This window comes from Mus musculus, chromosome 7, assembly GCF_000001635.26.
Source record: "Mus musculus strain C57BL/6J chromosome 7, GRCm38.p6 C57BL/6J".
NCBI lineage: Eukaryota > Metazoa > Chordata > Mammalia > Rodentia > Muridae > Mus > Mus musculus.
Genome location: NC_000073.6, coordinates 17,392,683 through 17,411,157, shown reverse-complemented (window position 1 = coordinate 17,411,157; position 18,475 = coordinate 17,392,683). Strand labels below are relative to the sequence as shown.

Here is an 18,475-nt window from a genome sequence, read left to right as displayed (position 1 = left end):
CAGTGATGGCCGACTAGGCCATCTTTTGATACATATGCAGCTAGAGTCAAGAGCTCCGGGGTACTGGTTAGTTCATAATGTTGTTCCACCTATAGGGTTGCAGATCCCTTTAGCTCCTTGGGTACTTTCTCTAGCTCTTCCATTGGGAGCCCTGTGATCCATCCATTAGCAGACTGTGAGCATCCACTTCTGTGTTTGCTAGGCCCCGGCATAGTCTCACAAGAGACAGCTACATCTGGCTCCTTTCGATAAAATCTTGCTAGTGTATGCAATGGTGCCAGCGTTTGGATGCTGATTATGGGGTGGATCCCTGGATATGGCAGTCTCTACATGGTCCATCCTTTCATCTCAGCTCCAAACTTTGTCTCTGTAACTCCTTCCAAGGGTGTTTTGTTTCAACTATTAAGGAGGGGCATAGTGTCCACACTTCAGTCTCCATTTTTCTTGAGTTTCATGTGTTTAGGAAATTGTATCTTATATCTTGGGTATCCTAGGTTTTGGGCTAATATCCACTTATCAGTGAGTACATATTGTGTGAGTTCCTTTGTGAATGTGTTACCTCACTCAGGATGATACCCTCCAGGTCCATCCATTTCCTAGGAATTTCATAAATTCATTCTTTTTAATAGCTGAGTAGTACTCCATTGTGTAGATGTACCACATTTTCTGTGTCCATTCCTCTGTTGAGGGGCATCTGGGTTCTTTCCAGCTTCTGGCTATTATAAATAAGGCTGCTATGAACATAGTGGAGCATGTGTCCTTCTTACCAGTTGGGGCATCATCTGGATATATGCCCAGGAGAAGTATTGCTGGATCCTCCAGTAGTACTATGTCCAATTTTCTGAGGAACCGCCAGACTGATTTCCAGAGTGGTTGTACAAGCCTGCAATCCCACCAACAATATAGGAGTGTTCTTCTTTCTCCACATCCACGCCAGCATCTGCTGTCACGTGAATTTTTGATCTTAGCCATTCAAACTGGTGTAAGGTGGAATCTCAGGGTTGTTTTGATTTGCATTTCCCTGATGATTGAGGACGTTGAACATTTTTTCAGGTGCTTCTCTGCCATTCGGTATTCCTCAGGTGAGAATTCTTTGTTCAGTTCTGAGCCCCATTTTTTAATGGGGTTATTTGATTTTCTGAAGTCCACCTTCTTGAGTTTTTTATATATGTTGGATATTAGTCCCCTATCTGATTTAGGATAGGTAAAGATCCTTTCCCAATCTGTTGGTGGTCTTTTTGTCTTATTGACGGTGTCTTTTGCCTTGCAGAAACTTTGGAGTTTCATGAGGTCCCATTTGTCAATTCTCAATCTTACAGCACAAGCCATTGCTGTTCTATTCAGGAATTTTTCCCCTGTGCCCATATCTTCGAGGCTTTTCCCCAATTTCTCCTCTATAAGTTTCAGTGTCTCTGGTTTTATGTGAAGTTCCTTGATCCACTTAGATTTGACCTTAGTACAAGGAGATAAGTATGGATCGATTCGAATTCTTCTACATGATAACAACCAGTTATGCCAGCACCAGTTGTTGAAAATGCTGTCTTTCTTTTACTGGATGGTTTTAGCTCCCTTGTCGAAGATCAAGTGACCATAGGTGTGTAGGTTCATCTCTGGGTCTTCAATTCTATTCCATTGGTCTACTTGTCTGTCTCTATACCAGTACCATGCACTTTTTATCACAATTGCTCTGTAGTAAAGCTTTAGGTCAGGCATGGTGATTCCACCAGAGGTTCTTTTATCCTTGAAAAGAGTTTTTGCTATCCTAGGTTTATTGTTATTCCAAATGAATTTGCAAATTGCCCCTTATAATTCGTTGAAGAATTGAGTTGGAATTTTGATGGGGATTGCATTGAATCTGTAGATTGCTTTTGGCAAGATAGCCATTTTTACAATGTTGATCCTGCCAATCCATGAGCATGGGAGATCTTTCCATCTTCTGAGATCTTCTTTAATTTCTTTCTTGAGAGACTTGAAGTTTTTATCATACAGATCTTTACTTCCTTAGATAGAGACACGCCGAGATATTTTATATTATTTGTGACTATTGAGAAGGGTGTTGTTTCCCTAATTTCTTTCTCAGCCTGTTTATTCTTTGTGTAGAGAAAGGCCATTGACTTGTTTGAGTTAATTTTATATCCAGTTACTTCACCGAAGCTGTTTATCAGGTTTAGGAGTTCTCTGGTGGAATTTTTAGGGTCACTCATATATACTATCATATCATCTCCAAAAAGTGATATTTTGACTTCCTCTTTTCCAATTTGTATCCCCTTGATCTCCTTTTGTTGTCGAATGCTCTGGCTAATACTTCAAGTACTATGTTGAAAAGGTAGGGAGAAAGTGGGCAGCCTTGTCTAGTCCCTGATTTTAGTGGGATTGCTTCCAGCTTCTCTCCATTTACTGCTTTTAATATTCTGTCTTTATTTAGTGCATTTGTTGTTCTGATTATTATGTGTCGGGAGAAATTTTTGTGGTCCACTCTATTTGGATTTCTGTAGGCTTCTTGTATTTTCATGTGCATCTCTTTCTTTAGGTTTGGGAAGTTTTCTTCTATAATTTTGTTGAAAATATTGGATGGCCCTTTAAGTTGAAAATCTTCATTCTCATGTACTCCTATTATCCATAGGTTTGGTCTTTTCATTGTATCATAGATTTCCTGGGTGTTTTGAGATAGGATCTTTTTGCATTTTGCATTTTCTTTGGTTGTTGTGCCCATGTTCTCTATGGAATCTTCTGCACCTGAGATTCTCTTTTCCATCTCTTGTATTCTGTTGCTGATGCTCGCATCTATGGTTCCTGTTTTTTTTCCTAGGGTTTCTATGTCCAGTGTTGTCTCACTTTGGGTTTTCTTTATTGTTCCTACATCCCTTTTTAGGTCTTGGATGGTTTTGGTCAATTCTATCACCTATTTGGTTGTGTTTTCCAGTATTTCTTTCAGGACTTCTACCTGTTTAGCAGTGTTCTCCTGTATTTCTTTAAGGGATTTATTAATGTCTGTCTTTAAGTCCTCTACCAGCATGATAAGATATGATTTTGAAACGGAGTTGTGATTTTCAGGTGTGTTGGGGTATCCAGGACGAGCTGAGGTGGGAGTGCTAGATTCTAATGGAGGTGAGAGGTCTTGGTTTCTGTGAGTAAAATTCTTTTTTTTTAAATTTTTTACAACATTATATTATTGTGTTGTAAATATTGATAACTAGTCATTGTAATTAGAACCTAAAATAGATAATGAGCTCAAATCCTGATATAAACAGTCATCTAATCACTTGAGTATGTTGGTTTTTTCATTACATATTTTCCTCAGTTACATTTCCAATGCTATCCCAAAAGTTCCCCATACCCTCCCCCCCCACACTCCCCTACACACCCACTCCCACTTTTTGGCCCTGGCGTTCCCCTGTACTGGGGCATTTAAAGTTTGCGTGTCCAATGGGCCTCTCTTTCCAGTGATGGCCTACTAGGCCATCTTTTGATACATATGCAGCTAGAGTCAAGAGCTCTGGGGTACTGGTTAGTTCATAATGTTGTTGCACCTACAGGGTTGCAGATCTCTTTAGCTCCTTGAATATTTTCTCTAGCTCCTCCATTGGGTGCCCTGTAATCCATCCAATAGCTGACTGTGAGCATCCACTTCTGTGTTTGCTAGGCCCCGGCATAGTCTCACCAGAGACAGCTATATCAGGATCCTTTCAGCAAAGACTTGCTAGTGTATGCAATGGTGTCATCGTTTGGAGGCTAATTATGTGATAGATCCCTGGATATGGCAGTCTCCAGATGGTCCATCATTTTGTCTCAGCTCCAAACTTTGACTCTGTAACTCCTTCCATGGGTGATTGTTTCCAATTCTAAGAAGGGGCAAAGTGTCCACACTTTGGTCTTCGTTCTTCTTAAGTTTCATGTGTTTTACAAATTGTCTCTTATATCTTGGGTATACTAAGTTTCTGGGCTAATATCCACTTATCAGAGAGTACATATCATTTGAGTTCTTTTGTGATTGTGTTACCTCACTCAGGATGATGCTCTCCAGATCCAACCATTTGGCTAGGAATTTCATAAATTCATTCTTTTTAATAGATGAGTAGTACTCCATTGTGTAAATGTACCACAATTTCTGTATCCATTCCTCTGTTGAGGGACATCTGGGTTCTTTCCATCTTCTGGCTATTATAAATAAGGCTCCTATGAACATAGTGGACCATGTGTCCTTCTTACCGGTTGGGACATCTTCTGGATATATGCCCAGGAGAGGTATTGCGAGATCATCCGGTAGTACTATGTCCAATTTTCTGAGGAACTGCCAGACTGATTTCCAGAGTGGTTGTACAAGCTTGCAATCCCACCAACAATGAAGGAGTGTTCCTCCTTCTCCACATCCTTGCCAGCATCTGCTGTCACCTCAATTTTTGATCTTAGCCATTCTGACTGGTGTGAGATGGAAACTCAGGGTTGTTTTGATTCCCATTTCTCTGATGATTAAGGATGCTGAACATTTTTTCAGGTGCTTCTCAGCCATTCGAATTCCTCAGTTGAGAATTCTTTGTTTAGCTCTGAGCCCCATTTTTAATGGGGTTATTTGATTTTCTGGAGTCCACCTTCTTGAGTTCTTTATATATAGTGGATATTAATCCCCTATCTGATTTAGGATAGCTAAAGATCCTTTCCCAATCTGTTGGTGGCCTTTTTTTCTTAATGACGGTTTCTTTAGCCTTACAGAACCTTTGTAATTTCATGAGGTCCCATTTGTCAATTCTCAATCTTACAGCACAAGCCATTGCTGTTCTATTCAGGAATTTTTCCCCTGTGCCCATATCTTCGAGGCTTTTCCCCAATTTCTCCTCTATAAGTTTCAGTGTCTCTGGTTTTATGTGGAGTTCCTTGATCCACTTAGATTTGACCTTAGTACAAGGAGATAGGAATGGATCAATTCACATTCTTCTACATGATAACCGCCAGTTGTGCCAGCACCATTTGTTGAAAGTGCTGTCTTTCTTCCACTGGATGGTTTTAGCTCCCTTATAGAAGATCAAGTGACCATAAGTGTCTGGGTTCATTTCTGTATCTTCAATTCTATTCCATTGGTCTACTTGTCTGTCAGTATACCAGTACCATGCAGCTTTTATCACAATTGCTCTGTAGTAAAGCTTTAGGTCAGGCATTGTGATTCCACCAGAGGTTCTTCTATCCTTGAAAAGAGTTTTTGCTATCCTAGGTTTTTTGTTATTCCAGATTAATTTGCAGATTGCTCTTTATAATTTGTTGAAGAATTGAGTTGGAATTTTGATGGGGATTACATTGAATCTGTAGATTGCTTTTGGCAAGATAGCCATTTTTACAATGTTGATCCTGCCAATCCATAAGCATGGGATATCTTTCCATCTTCTGAGATCTTCTTTAATTTCTTTCTTCAGAGACTTGAAGTTCTTATCATACAGATCTTTCACTTCCTTAGTTAGAGTCACACCAAGATATTTTATATTATTTGTGACTATTGAGAAGGTTGTTGTTTCCCTAATTTTTTTCTCAGCCTGTTTATTCTTTGTATACAGAAAGGCCATTGACTTCTTTCAGTTAATTTTATATCCACCTACTTCACTGAAGCTGTTTATCAGGTTTAGGAGTTCTATGGTGGAATTTTTAGGGTCACTTATATATACTATCATATCATCTGCAAAAAGTGATATTTTGACTTCATCTTTTCCAATTTGTATCCCCTTGATCTCCTTTTGTTGTCTAATTGCTCTGGCTAGGACTTCAAGTACTATGTTGAAGAGGTAGTGAGAAAGTGGGCAGCCTTGTCTAGTCCCTGATATTAGTGGGATTGCTTCCATCTTCTCACCATTTACTTTGATGTTGGCTACTGGTTTGCTGTAGATTGCTCTTATCATGTTTAGGCCTTGAATTCCTGATCTTTCCAAGACTTTTATCATGAATGGTGTTGGATCTTGTCAAATGCTTTTTCTGCATCTAACGAGATGATCATGTGGGTTTTGTCTTTAAGTTTGTTTTTATAACGGATAATGTTGATTGATTTCCATATATTAAACCATCCCTGCATCCCTGGAATAAAACCTACTTGGTCAGGATGGATGATTGCTTTAATAGGTCTTGTATTTGTTTAGCGAGAATTTTATTGAGGATTTTTGCATCTATATTCATAAGGGAAATCGGTCTGAAGTTCTCTATCATTGTTGGATCTTTCTGTGGTTTTGGTATCAGAGTAATTGTGGCTTCATAGAATGAGTTGGGTAGAGTTCCTTCTACTTCTATTTTGTGGAATAGTTTGTGCAGAACTGGAATTAGATCTTCTTTGAAGGTCTGGTAGAACTCTGCACTAAACCCATCTGGTCCTGGGCTTTTTTTTGGCTGGGAGACTATTAATGACTGCTTCTGTTTCTTTAGGAGATATGGGACTGTTTAGATCATTAATTTGATCATGATTTAACTTTGGTACCTGGTATCTGTCTAGAAATTTGTCCATTTCGTCCAGGTTCTCCAGTTTTGTTGAGTATAGCCTTTTGTAGAAGAATCTGATGGTGTTTTGGATTTCTTCAGGATCTGTTGTTATGTCTCCCTTTTCATTTCTGATTTTGTTAATTAGGATGCTGTCCCGGTGCACTCTAGTGAGTCTAGCTAAGGGTTTATCTATCTTGTTGATTTTTTCAAAGAACCAACTCCTCTTTGGTTAATTCTTTGAATAGTTCTCCTTTCCACTTGGTTGATTTCGCCCCTGAGTTTGAGTATATCCTACCGTCTACCTCTCTTGGGTGAATTTTCTTCCTTTTTTTTCAAGAGCATTTAGATGTGTTGTCAAGCTGCTAGGGTATGCTCTCTCTAGTTTCTTTTTGAAGGCACTCAGAGCTATGAGTTTCCCTCTTAGAAATGCTTTCATTGTGTCCCATAGGTTTGGGTATGTTGTCGCTTCATTTTCATTAATCTCTGAAAAGTCTTTAATTTCTTTCTTTATTCCTTCCTACACCAAGGTATCATTGAGAAGAGTGTTGTTCAGTTTCCAAGTGAATGTTGGCTTTCCATTATTTATGTTGTTATTGAAGATCAGCCTTGGTCCATGGTGATCTGATAGAATGCAAGGGACAATTTCAATATTTTGTGTCTGTTGAGGCCTGTTTGGTGACCAATTATATGGTCAGTTTTGGAGAAGTTCCAATGAGGTGCTGAGAAGAAGGTATATCATTTTGTTTTAGGATAAAATGTTCTGTAGATATCTGTCAGATCCATTTGTTTCATAACTTCTGTTAGTTTCACTGTGTCCCTGTTCAGTTTCTGTTTCCATGATCTGTCCATTGATGAAAGTGATGTGTTGAAGTCTCCCACTATTATTGTGTGAGGTGCAATGTCTTCTTTGAGCTTTACTAAAGTGTCTTTAATGAATGTGGCTCCCTTGCATTTGGAGCATAGATATTCAGAATTGAGAGTTCCTCTTTGAGGATTTTACCTTTGATGAGTATGAAGTGTCCCTCGTTGTCTTTTTTGATAACTTTGGGTTGGAAGTCAATTATATTCGTTATTAGAATGGCTACTCCAGCTTTTTTTCTTCAAACCATTTGCTTGCAAATTTGTTTTCCAGCCTTTCACTCTGAGGTGGTGTCTGTCTTTTTCCCTGAGATGGGTTTCCTGTAAGCAGCAGAAGGTTGGGTCCTGTTTGTGTAGCCAGTCTGTTAGTCTATGTCTTTTTTATTGGGGAATTGAGTACATTGATATTAAGAGATATTAATGAAAAGTAATTGTTGCTTCCTTTTATTTTTGTTGTTAGAGTTGGCATTCTGTTCTTGTGGCTGTCTTCTTTTTGGTTTGTTGAGGGATTATTTTCTTGCTTTTTCTACAGCGTGATTTCCGTCCCTGTATTGGTTTTTTTCTGTTATTATCCTTTGAAGGGCTGGATTCTTGGAAAGATAATGTGTGAATTTGGTTTTGTCGTGGAATACTTTGGTTTCTCCATCTATGGTAATTGAGAGTTTGGCTGTGTATAGTAGCCTGGGATGTCATTTGTGTTCTCTTAGTGTCTGTATAACATCTGTCCAGGCTCTTCTGGCTTTCTTAGTCTCTGGTGAAAAGTCTGGTGTAATTCTGATAAGCCTGCCTTTATATGTTACTTGACCTTTCTCCCTTACTGCTTTAAATATTCTCTCTATATTTAGTGAATTTGTTGTTCTGATTATTATGTGTTGGGAGGAATTTTTTGTCTGGTCCAGTCTATTTGGAGTTCTGTAGGCTTCTTGTATGTTCATGAGCATGTCATTCTTTAGGTTTGGGAAGTTTTCTTCTATAATTTTGTTGAAGATAATTTCTGGCTCTTTAATTTGAAAATCTTCATTCTCATCAACTCTTATCATCCGTAGGTTTAGTCTTCTCATTGTGTCCTGGATTTCCTGGGTGTTTTGAGTTAGGATCTTTTTGCGTTTTGTATTTTCTTTGATTGTTCTGCCGATGTTCTCTATGGAATCTTCTGCACCTGAGATTCTCTCTTCTATCTCTTGTATTCTGTTGCTGATGCTAGCATGTATGGTTCCAGATTTCTTTCTTAGTGTTTCTATCTCCAGCGTTGCCTCACTTTGGGTTTTCTTTATTGTGTCTACTTCCCTTTTTAGGTCTTGGATGCTTTTATTCAATTCCATCACCTGTTTGGTCATGTTTTCCTACAATTCTTTATGGAATTTTTGTGTTTCCTCTTTAAGGTCTTCTACCTGTTTAGCTGTGTTCTCCTGTATTTCTTTAAGTGAGTTATTAAAGTCCTTCTTGATGTCCTCTACCATCATCATGAGACAGGCTTTTAAATCTAGGTCTAGCTTTTCGGGTGTGTTGGGGTGCCTAGGACTAGGTGGGGTGGGAGTGCTGCATTTTGATGATGGTGAGTGATCTTGATTTCTGTTAGTAGAATTCTTACATTTGCCTTTCGCCATCCTGTAATCTCTGAAGCTAGTTGTTATAGTTGTCTCTGGTTAGAGCTTGTTCCACAGGTGACTCTGTTAGCCTTTATCAGCAGATCTGGGAGACTAGATTTCTCCTTAGTTTCAATGGTTAGAGTATTCTCTGCAGGCAAGCTCTCCTCTTGCAGGGAAGTTGCCCAGATATCTGGTGTTCAAACTTGCCTCCTGGCAGAAGTTGTGTTCCAATTACCAGAGGTCATAGGATCCCGTGGGGGATCCTGTGTGGGTCCTTGCGGGTTTCCGGAGACTCTGAGGGCAAGGCACCCCAGTGCTGGAGTGGATCAGAAGGGACTTGTGCCCCTCATCAGGCCAGGTTATCTGCTTCCCTAGTTAAAACAGTCTCAGGTCCGGCACAATTTGATTGCAGCAGATGCTGTATTCCACTCACCAGAGGTCTTAGGATCCCATGGGTGATCCTGTGTGGGTCCTTGCGGGTGTCCAGAGACTCCAAGGGCCAGGCACTCCAGTGCTGGAGTGGACCGGAAGGGACTTGTGTTAGTAAGATTCTTACGTTTGCCTTTCACCATCTGGTAATCTCTGGCATTAGTTGTTATAGTTGTCTCTGGCTGGAGCTTGTTCCTACTGTGGTTCTGTTAGCTTCTGTCAGCAGTTCTGGGAGTCCAGCTCTCTCCTGAGTCTCAGAGTACACTCTGCAGGCAAACTCTCCTCTTGCAGGGGAGGTGCAAAGAGTTCTGGCATTCAGACCTGACTGCTGGCTGAAGGTTAAAGCCTGAAACAGGGCCTGTCCCAGAAGATGTGTTGCCTCTGCAGTCCCCACTCTCACCTGCGCAGACTGGTCTCTGAGGGACCAGGGAAACAATATGGCTCCCTCACCTGCTCTGGCAGTCACAGCCCTCCCATCAGACACTTCTCCTCTGGCAGGGAAGGTGCCCAGATGTCTGGATCTGGAAATGGGGTCTGTCCCAGAAGCTGTGTCACTTCTGCAGTCCACACTCTCACCTGCGCAGACTGGTCTTGAGGACCCGGGACACATGATGGCTCGCTCACCTGCTCCAGTGCTCCAAATTCATTGTTTTTAATAGTTGAGTAGTACTCCATTTTGTTCCAACTGATAATAAGGACACATGCTCCACTATGTTCATAGCAGCCTTATTTATAATAGCCAGAAGCTGGAAAGAACCCAGATGTTCCTCAACAGAGGAATTGGCAAGATTTAGCATTCAAAAAAATAATGTCTTTTTCCTCTGTTTTGAATTTTCCAAGGCTCAGTCTAATATATAATCTACTGTCTCTCTTGCCTATATCTATCATTCTACCTACCATCTATCTATCTATCTATCTATCTATCTATCTATCTATACACCTATCTATCATCTATAATCTACCTACATATTATCTCCTCTTGAGAGAGAGATAGAGAGAGAAGAGAAATTCTTCATAATGTATGACAATGGCAGAGGAAAGGCAAAGAGGACATTGAGATGGCTGTGTTTTATAAAGGACAACATGAAAATATAACATAGACTATCAAAATATTTTATTGCTTCTTCATTGACATGTAATTGACTGGTAATTTTCACCTAATAGTTTTAAAAGGTACTGATAGTATAACTCTGAACATTCCTGATCTTGGAGTAGAACACTGTATCAAAAATCACATGAATGTATAACAGCATTACAATACTTTGTACTGTTGGTTTCAGAATGTTCTATTTGAGTGCTGATTTTCCTATAAAAATAAAATCAACTCAATTGGGTGTATTGTGAAAGATTAATAATGAAGACTAGCCTTTATCATTACTCTATCTGCCACAAGGTAAAACTAAGAAATGTTCCTTAATCCCTGAATAAATACTATCAAATCCACAAACCCAAATTTTTTACTGCCTAGAAATTCACATCATAAGTGGAGGAGTAGGAATGACTTAGTGACTATAAAAAGAAAGAACTGCTTTATAGATGAAAGAACAGGTATAAGATTGGAGACCTGACATTATTTATATATTTGGAGAAAGCTGTAACCATAAATACTCATTATCTCAAATTGTCTTGAAATCCAGGAAGAGGAGAAACTCAGATTGTAAAAACTCCACAAAGATAACTGCATACAATTCCTTGAGTAATGTATTAGAGCTTGAAAGATGACAATGGTCACCAAAGTTAAATCATGGCTAGCAAATTACTTAGATAGTTAGACACTGGAAGACTTGTAGGAGCACAAATATAAAGTAAGTGTGTTACCTTAAAATATCACCTGGAGCACAAGGTTGGTCAGATACCCATTTGTGTGAAAACTGTTCATATGGCACTAACACATGATTTTCTTTTGAAATTTTGTATGAAATTTTAAGAAGCATTAAGATGCAATTTTAAGTAACTATCTGAAGGAGTAGGAGTGGATGTAAGTTGTGTTTTTCAGTGGCAAGTTTCAATGTCCCTTCAAACTACATTTATTATTGGTAGGCCCACCAATAACATTGAGGAGACTCCATTAACTTCAGTCTTCTCAAAGGAAAACTAAACTGTGAAAGGATTTATCAACCTACACAATAATTCTTCCTTAAGGCTAATCTTTGAAGGTAACTGTAATTTATAATTTTGAATTTCCTACATAATATCCTCAAGGGACATTTTCACTAAACTTACTCGTGGGGCTGGGATAAATCAGCCTAAGAACAGAAACATGCATTCCAGTCCACATTTTTCTAATATATCATTCTAAACCAGGAAACAGGAAAAATAACCTTTGTTCAACACAACAACTTATAAACATAAAATTTGCATTTGATTTCACAACGTCAGAGAAGATCCCATAACAATAAACCTTGAACAACCATGTTTCATTTTCTGTGCTTACCCTTTCTTTCTGCTGTGAATGAGTGAGAAGACTGGGATGAGATTATAGAACATGGACACAAAAATCTTTCTCCTAATGCTTTTAGAGCGGGCTATGCTACAAAGCTAACTTCTTCTTCTTCTTCTTCTTCTTCTTCTTCTTCTTCTTCTTCTTCTTCTTCTTCTTCTTCTTCTTCTTCTTCTTCTTTAGAGAGCCTCCTTCCTTAATACTCAGGAATAAATTTGGCGTGGTGAGTCTGAATATTTTAAACTTGATAAAGTAAAGCTTCACAGCTCAAAGTTGTCTACTTGCATATTGCTACTTCTTTAATACATATAGCACTGCGAATCTAAATTCTGAATATGATAATTTTAGACTTAATGAAGTTCTCACTACTGACCATGTTTATTTTAATTTTCTCATTATTATTCTAACTGCTAAATAAAAATTGAAGACATTTTTTAGAATTCTTAAGGAAATGTCTTCAATCTGTGCAATTAAATGTGTTTCACAATGCAATCTCAAAAGTATATCATTCCAAATGTTAAATATTTATTTCAAAGAAAGATGGAGAGAAAGAACATGTTCTAATTCTACACCTAAGAGGACATGATAAACAGTAAGTATAAGACCTTTCAAAACATAGTACAATTAGTATATTATTATCAAATATTTACAAAGTGGCCATTTGATTAGCTCAATTTTCAATCTATGCAGACTAAGAAAAATATATATAGAGTTAGTGTGACACAAACAGCAAAGGACATCTGCTCAAGTGTTTCAACTTCTCAATAAGAAAGTAGAGTAAAATGAATGTCTAGATATATGTGTTTTAATGAAAATGTTCATCCCAATTTTTATTTTCTAAACAAATCCAAGAATTATTTAAGTCCAACAATGTTTTTCACTATTTTCAACAGATTGAACCAGCATCAGATGATGTTCTGCCAGCATTATTTTTTGTAATTGTGAGTTCACCTTTTTACTCAGTAAATAAAATGGTATGGTTTATTAATTTTTATAATTAAGTGATGAGTGAACATTAAAATATAAATTCTTCTCTCTCTCTCTCTTTCTCTCTCTCTCTCTCTCTCTCTCTCTCTCTCTCTCTCTCTCTCTCTCTCCTCTCTGTGTGTTTGTCTGGCTGACTGTCTCACCATACTCTGTGTGTAATTCTGTGTATATTCTATTACAGATGGCTTATTTGGAAATGAGTGTTTTTAAAGAATGTGAGAGAAATGTTTATAGACGGTTTCTCATCTTGGGCTGTCTCTTTGGATTATATTGGGGAAAAGGGAAATTTTATAAATCATATACTGAGTTTTATTCTAGTAGTGAAGGGAAGATCCATAAATGATACATGTGAAATCTTTGAGAAAATATGCAAACACTGAAATAATAGAACATCAAATAGACGTATATACGAGGAAATGTAGAAAACCCTATGCTCAGGTTTCAAGGTGATGGCTAAAGCTCACTCATGGAAGAAGTCTCCCCAGGCAGGAAAAAAAATGATATACTGAAAGAATATCCAACACATGAAGATATTTTACCTAGGTACTATATTTTACAATGAAGAGAATACTAAGAAGAAGGAGAAGGTTTGTGATTCACTCTGTAGTACAGTATGTCCAGTTTTGCTTCTGGAATAAGCTCTAATCAAAGCTTCTGTTATGATTCAACTAAGAGAAGACTTGGTTGGGGAATTACCCTGTCAAGTGATCCATTTATTTAGTTTGTAATCTCAAGTCCGTGTTTCAATAATTTTAATAGTCAACAACAGGGGCTAGATGAAATCAAACCATGGTAGGAAAAACTTTGATATTTATTCAAAATCACAAGAGGTCAGGGATAGACTGAATTGAAAATATGTAAGCAGACCATGTTTTTTTAAAAAAAGTATGTATGTTGTGTGTGTGTGTGTGTGTGTGTGTGTGTGTGTGTGTGTGTGTGTATACAGGAACGCAGATGGATACATATGCTTTAATATACCCTTAGGTTCACCTATATATGGCTTAATATACATAAAATATATTCTTATATAATTGGTAGATAAAGTAAAAATAGTCTTGAAGAATTACTGAGACTATTCAAATGATATTTATCTTCCAAACAAGAGCTCATGCACTGGGAAAACTGCAAAATAATGTTGTATGTCACAGGGTACATTTTTGTAAATGCATAATATAAATGCTGCTAGTGTTCATTGAACTTTAACCTGTGATATAATCCACATCTCATATATTTGTCTGTTTTAATCCATGAGTAACATTTTGTGGCTAAAATATAAAATAAAAATACAGGTACATTACTAATATATAAAAAGGAAAATGTCCCTAACAAATCATGAATATGTTGAAACAAAAATGTATAGGTTTTAATGATTCCCTTTTTCTTTATTTGCAGCTAAAATCTGCATTCTGCTATTGATCATTTGTAACTTTTTGGACATCCACAGCTAAGTAACCATACCATTATGATACTCCTGTGAGCTGCCTACGTTCTACAACCACAGCTCTCTGATAACTGTAGTCTCCCCTCCCCCAGCCTGAAACCTGCTTGCTCAGGGGTGGAGCTTCCTGTTCATTCGTTCTGCCACGCCCACTGCTGGAACCTGTGGAGCCACACACGTGCACCTTTCTACTGGACCAGAGATTATTCGGTGGGAATCGGGTCTCCTCCCCCTTCCTTCATAACTAGTGTCGCAACAATAAAATTTGAGCCTTGATCAGAGTAACTGTCTTGGCTACATTCCTTTCTCTCGCCACCTAGCCCCTCTTCTCTTCCAGGTTTCCAAAATGCCTTTCCAGGCTAGAACCCAGGTTGTGGTCTGCTGGCCGGAAACAACAATTAGCGAACCAACGCGGGACTGAGAAATGGCAAAGGATTTTTGGAAGAGACGCTGCTGGTTCAGAGCTCCATAAAATAAAGGATAAAGGAAATTCATACCGGAGAAGGTATGGGCTAAGCTGAGACAGCGTTAAACCCGAGCGCTGGTTCACTTAGGTTCAGCAGTGAGGAGCTGGGTAACAGGCGGTAGGCCATGGCTCTCCGAAGCTACATGAGGCGTGAGAAAAGAAAGGGTTTATTAAAAGGAATAGGCGAATTGCCCCAGTTAATAAAAAATACATCATAAGGGAAGAAAATGTCCCAAAAAGCAGAGAGAAATTTCTCTCTGGGCCTTATAGCAGGAGTACTCTGTTCCCTTTTGTGTCTTGTCTAATGTCCGGTGCACCAATCTGTTCTCGTGTTCAATTCATGTATGTTCGTGTCCACTCTGTATGAATGAATGTTCTATGTTTTGTGTTGGATAATAAAGATGGTATAAAAAACTTTATCTACAAAGCCGAGAGCTGCCACGTGTTTCAGCCAGGAATCAGACACATGGCGGGAGGGTCCCTGCTGGAAAAACTGTTCGTTTTAAAAAAATAAGGGCAAGTACACAGCCTCTTAGTTTCAGAGTAAAAAAGCTAATAAATGGTTCATGATTAATGTGTTTGACAATGGTAAAGTGTTTTTTATTCTATAATTGTAGCTACAAAAATTATTATTCTCTGATTGGTCTAAATGTAACTGCTTCATTTGGTTCTTTTTTATTGGTAATGTGCTCTGAGTGTCTTCACATTCAGCTCATAAGTTGTTGGTTAAGATTAATAATTGTTACATTGCTACAGATGGTTAGTGTTAAATTTGATAACTCAAGTTTAGAGTCCTTCCGACACGTGGCATAAAGCAGGCCAAGAGGCTGGGTCTCTAAAGATATTTCTAGTTTAGGTAATAATTAATATAGTTCGTATCCTAAATAGTAAAATTTAGGATAAGATTTAAAGCAATGTCTTTTTATTAAAGCATTAAAGCTTGCTTTAATAGGTATTCATAGGTATTAATTGACATCCAAACTTCGTAATATGATAGTAATGCTTCTAATATTGATTTTAAAGATAATAAATTGTTTTAAACTTGGGTTTTGCTTTCCCAAGGTTATAGGTATTATCCTAACCTTGCACAAAAAACTTAAAAATTATGGTTAAAACTGCTATTGTTCCATTGACTGCAGCTTGCAGTTTGATTTCAAATTTAAGATCTTTAATTCACCTGTATACTGTAATTAAGATAATTACAAGAGTAATCATCTTATGAGAGCGCTCATACTGCTCACTTCATACAAAACTGTGACAAAGTTATCTAATTATGTTTGTCTTTATAAATAAATTAGACAAACAGTTTGGTTATAGTTGCTGCCTGGCAGGAAACTGCGGTACAGACAATTTTTTCACAACACTAAAGTTGTGAAAAACGTTTTAACTGTAAGTCATCTTAAGAAAGAGTATCAAAATTTAGAGGCGTAGACAGTTATATTGTTTCTCTAAAATCGGTCCTTATTACAAGAGGGCCAAGATACTCAGATTAAAAAGTATTTTACCTTTAAGTCAATACAGGGCTCTGGGCAGCCCCAGAGCGGCTTGTGGCCTTTCTTTTGTTTTGCAAACAGTGCCTGAGAAAGTTTTTTCCCTGTGTTCAAGAGAATTTCTTTTTAACAGTGTTACAGATCTATTCAGATGTTTAAAATAATGCTTTAATTCAAAGAGTTTTGCTTCTAGTGAACTGTAATCACTAGAAAATTTTGCCTCTAGGTATGGCTAATATAGCTTTACATTATGTAAAAAAAAATTTTATTGTTTCTGCTTCTATACACGAAGCCAAGAGTTTTAATCTTTCAGTGTATATTGTTTCCTAAGTGAAAAGTATTTTATTAACTAATGCTTCTTGAAGTTTACCTTAAATTCTTGCTCTCACCCAAAAGATTCAGAGACAATATCCTTTTATTACTTAGGGTTTTAGTTTACTACAAAAGATTTTACAAAAAATAAAGAAAGCTTTTATAATTGTTATTAATTGGTAATTAAAAATTGGTTGTGCCCAAAACAATTCTTTGGCCAAAAAAAAACATTATTGTAAAGTCATTTTTCTCATCCTCCCAGCTGATCGTTGGCCCACGTGGGCCCAACTAAGCTTCTGTGGGGCAGAGTCTTAAGACAAAGTTTCCCCTGTTCCAGCACAGATGATCTACTTGTGTGCTGTAGATGGTGTTTTAAAATACTGAACAATCAAACCTTAATTTATATATTAATAGTCAATGCCATATCTCTGAGCTCACAATTGCTTAAATTGTTCATCCCTCAGATACTATTAATTCTCAAATTTACAATTGCTTATGCATATTTCTAGTTAATAAATAAATAAATTATGCACATGTGACTCTTAATAACTTTACAAGCCTTCTAGTTACAACTGCTCCTTAAGAAAATTGATTAAAAGTGCAATTAGTCACTGCCCCTTTACAGCCAAGTATTTAAAATATTTGGTCAACTAGTTATTAATTCAAAAGTTTAGGTATTGTAAAATTTTAAAACTTTAACTTCTTAAAAGACAAAAAAAGAGAAAAATTGTATCCCCGTGCATACTATTTAGTGCATTCCCATGCACACTATTTAAGTCTTACCTTTATTTTCAAAATTTAATATTTTAATGTCAAAAAGTTTAATAAATGCTTTATAGTATCTTAAAGAGATCTACTTATTGGCTTATAGATTAATCCTAAAACAGCTACCTTATTAAAAAAGGGAAAAACAGGTTTTCTCCACAAAACGCTACAGAAACATATTACTAAATTCGTGTGACGAGCTGGTAGGTAAGTTGACTCATGTCCTGATTAAATTGACTAAAAAACTAAATTAAATTAAATTTATGTTTTAAATCCATCCTTACTTGTCATTTTTCCAGTTTAGACTAGCTTCTAGCCTTTTAACTTTATGACAATAGTACATCAGAGACTGTATATTCAGACAGTAAAATTAGTCATTTAATAGAGTCATAATGATTTTTCTCTTTTCTTCAGTGTGACCAGCCATTCTAACTCAATCTTAGACTGGTCTAATATTTATTCCTATATTCTAAATTACCTAACAAAGTTAATTCAGAGCACATCCCCCACTCCCCCTAGATCCCTAACCTCAAAAGGATTGCTGGCTTTACAGCTAGTAAAAAAAGCTATTAAAGAGCAATTGGTCACTTAATACATTGGTAAAATAAAAGGACCCACTGACTAACAAATAAAAGAGTCCAGATCCAGTTCTAATTTGGGGTAGGGGCTCAGTTTGTGTTTTTTCACGAGATAAAGATAGAGCACGGTGGCTGCCAGATAAATTAATTCGTCAGATAAACACAAATTCTGACTCTTCTGGTAAGTATCATTCTAAAGACTAAAATTCCTTTTATACTTAAAATTCAGCTGAGAGTGAAAGCTCCCAAAGCTGTTCTCCAGCTACTCTTGGAGCCAGCTCCCCGACAGGAGGCCAGAGACTAGCCTCAGCTTTACAATTTACATTTAAATAAAGTACCTAGACTTCCCCAAAAGAAGTTCTGCTTTCCTACTTTCTCACTGTCAAGATTTTGTCTTTCAAACAGGTAAATCAACATTCTCGAGCCGGACCAGCGGATGTGCATCCCCGCCCCCCCTAGAGCACACAGGTGACAGCTGTTATCTCCATTCTCAGGACATTCCAGCACGTGGCCTTCAGTCTGATTTAAAATTTAAGTTTACCAAGAGGGCTAAAAAAGTAAATATTTCTATATTAATAAAGATTGGTTTTTATTTTAATAGACAGGCTTAGTCCCTTAACTGACCTCTGGCTTTTCACCCTTGCTGTTACTGCAAGTTGTCCTTAGGCTGTAA

At 37.5% G+C, this 18,475-nt stretch overlaps 1 long non-coding RNA gene across 16 annotated transcripts in view; it reads left to right on the top strand.

Moving 5' to 3' along the window:
- Window positions 1-14,342, top strand: part of Gm32846 — a 130,859-nt gene extending 116,517 nt beyond the window's left edge. For 9 of the 16 annotated variants that reach the window (XR_881854.1, XR_881856.1, XR_391188.3 and 6 more), the window contains 2 exons: window positions 12,660-12,707; window positions 14,146-14,342. This is a non-coding gene — a long non-coding RNA (predicted gene, 32846). Of the gene's footprint in view, window positions 1-3,054; window positions 3,128-12,302; window positions 12,359-12,659; window positions 12,708-14,145 lie in introns of all 16 variants that reach the window. The other 7 variants (XR_001778049.1, XR_881855.2, XR_001778048.1 and 4 more) reach the window with 6 other exon arrangements.
- Window positions 14,343-18,475: the final 4,133 nt, after the last annotated feature.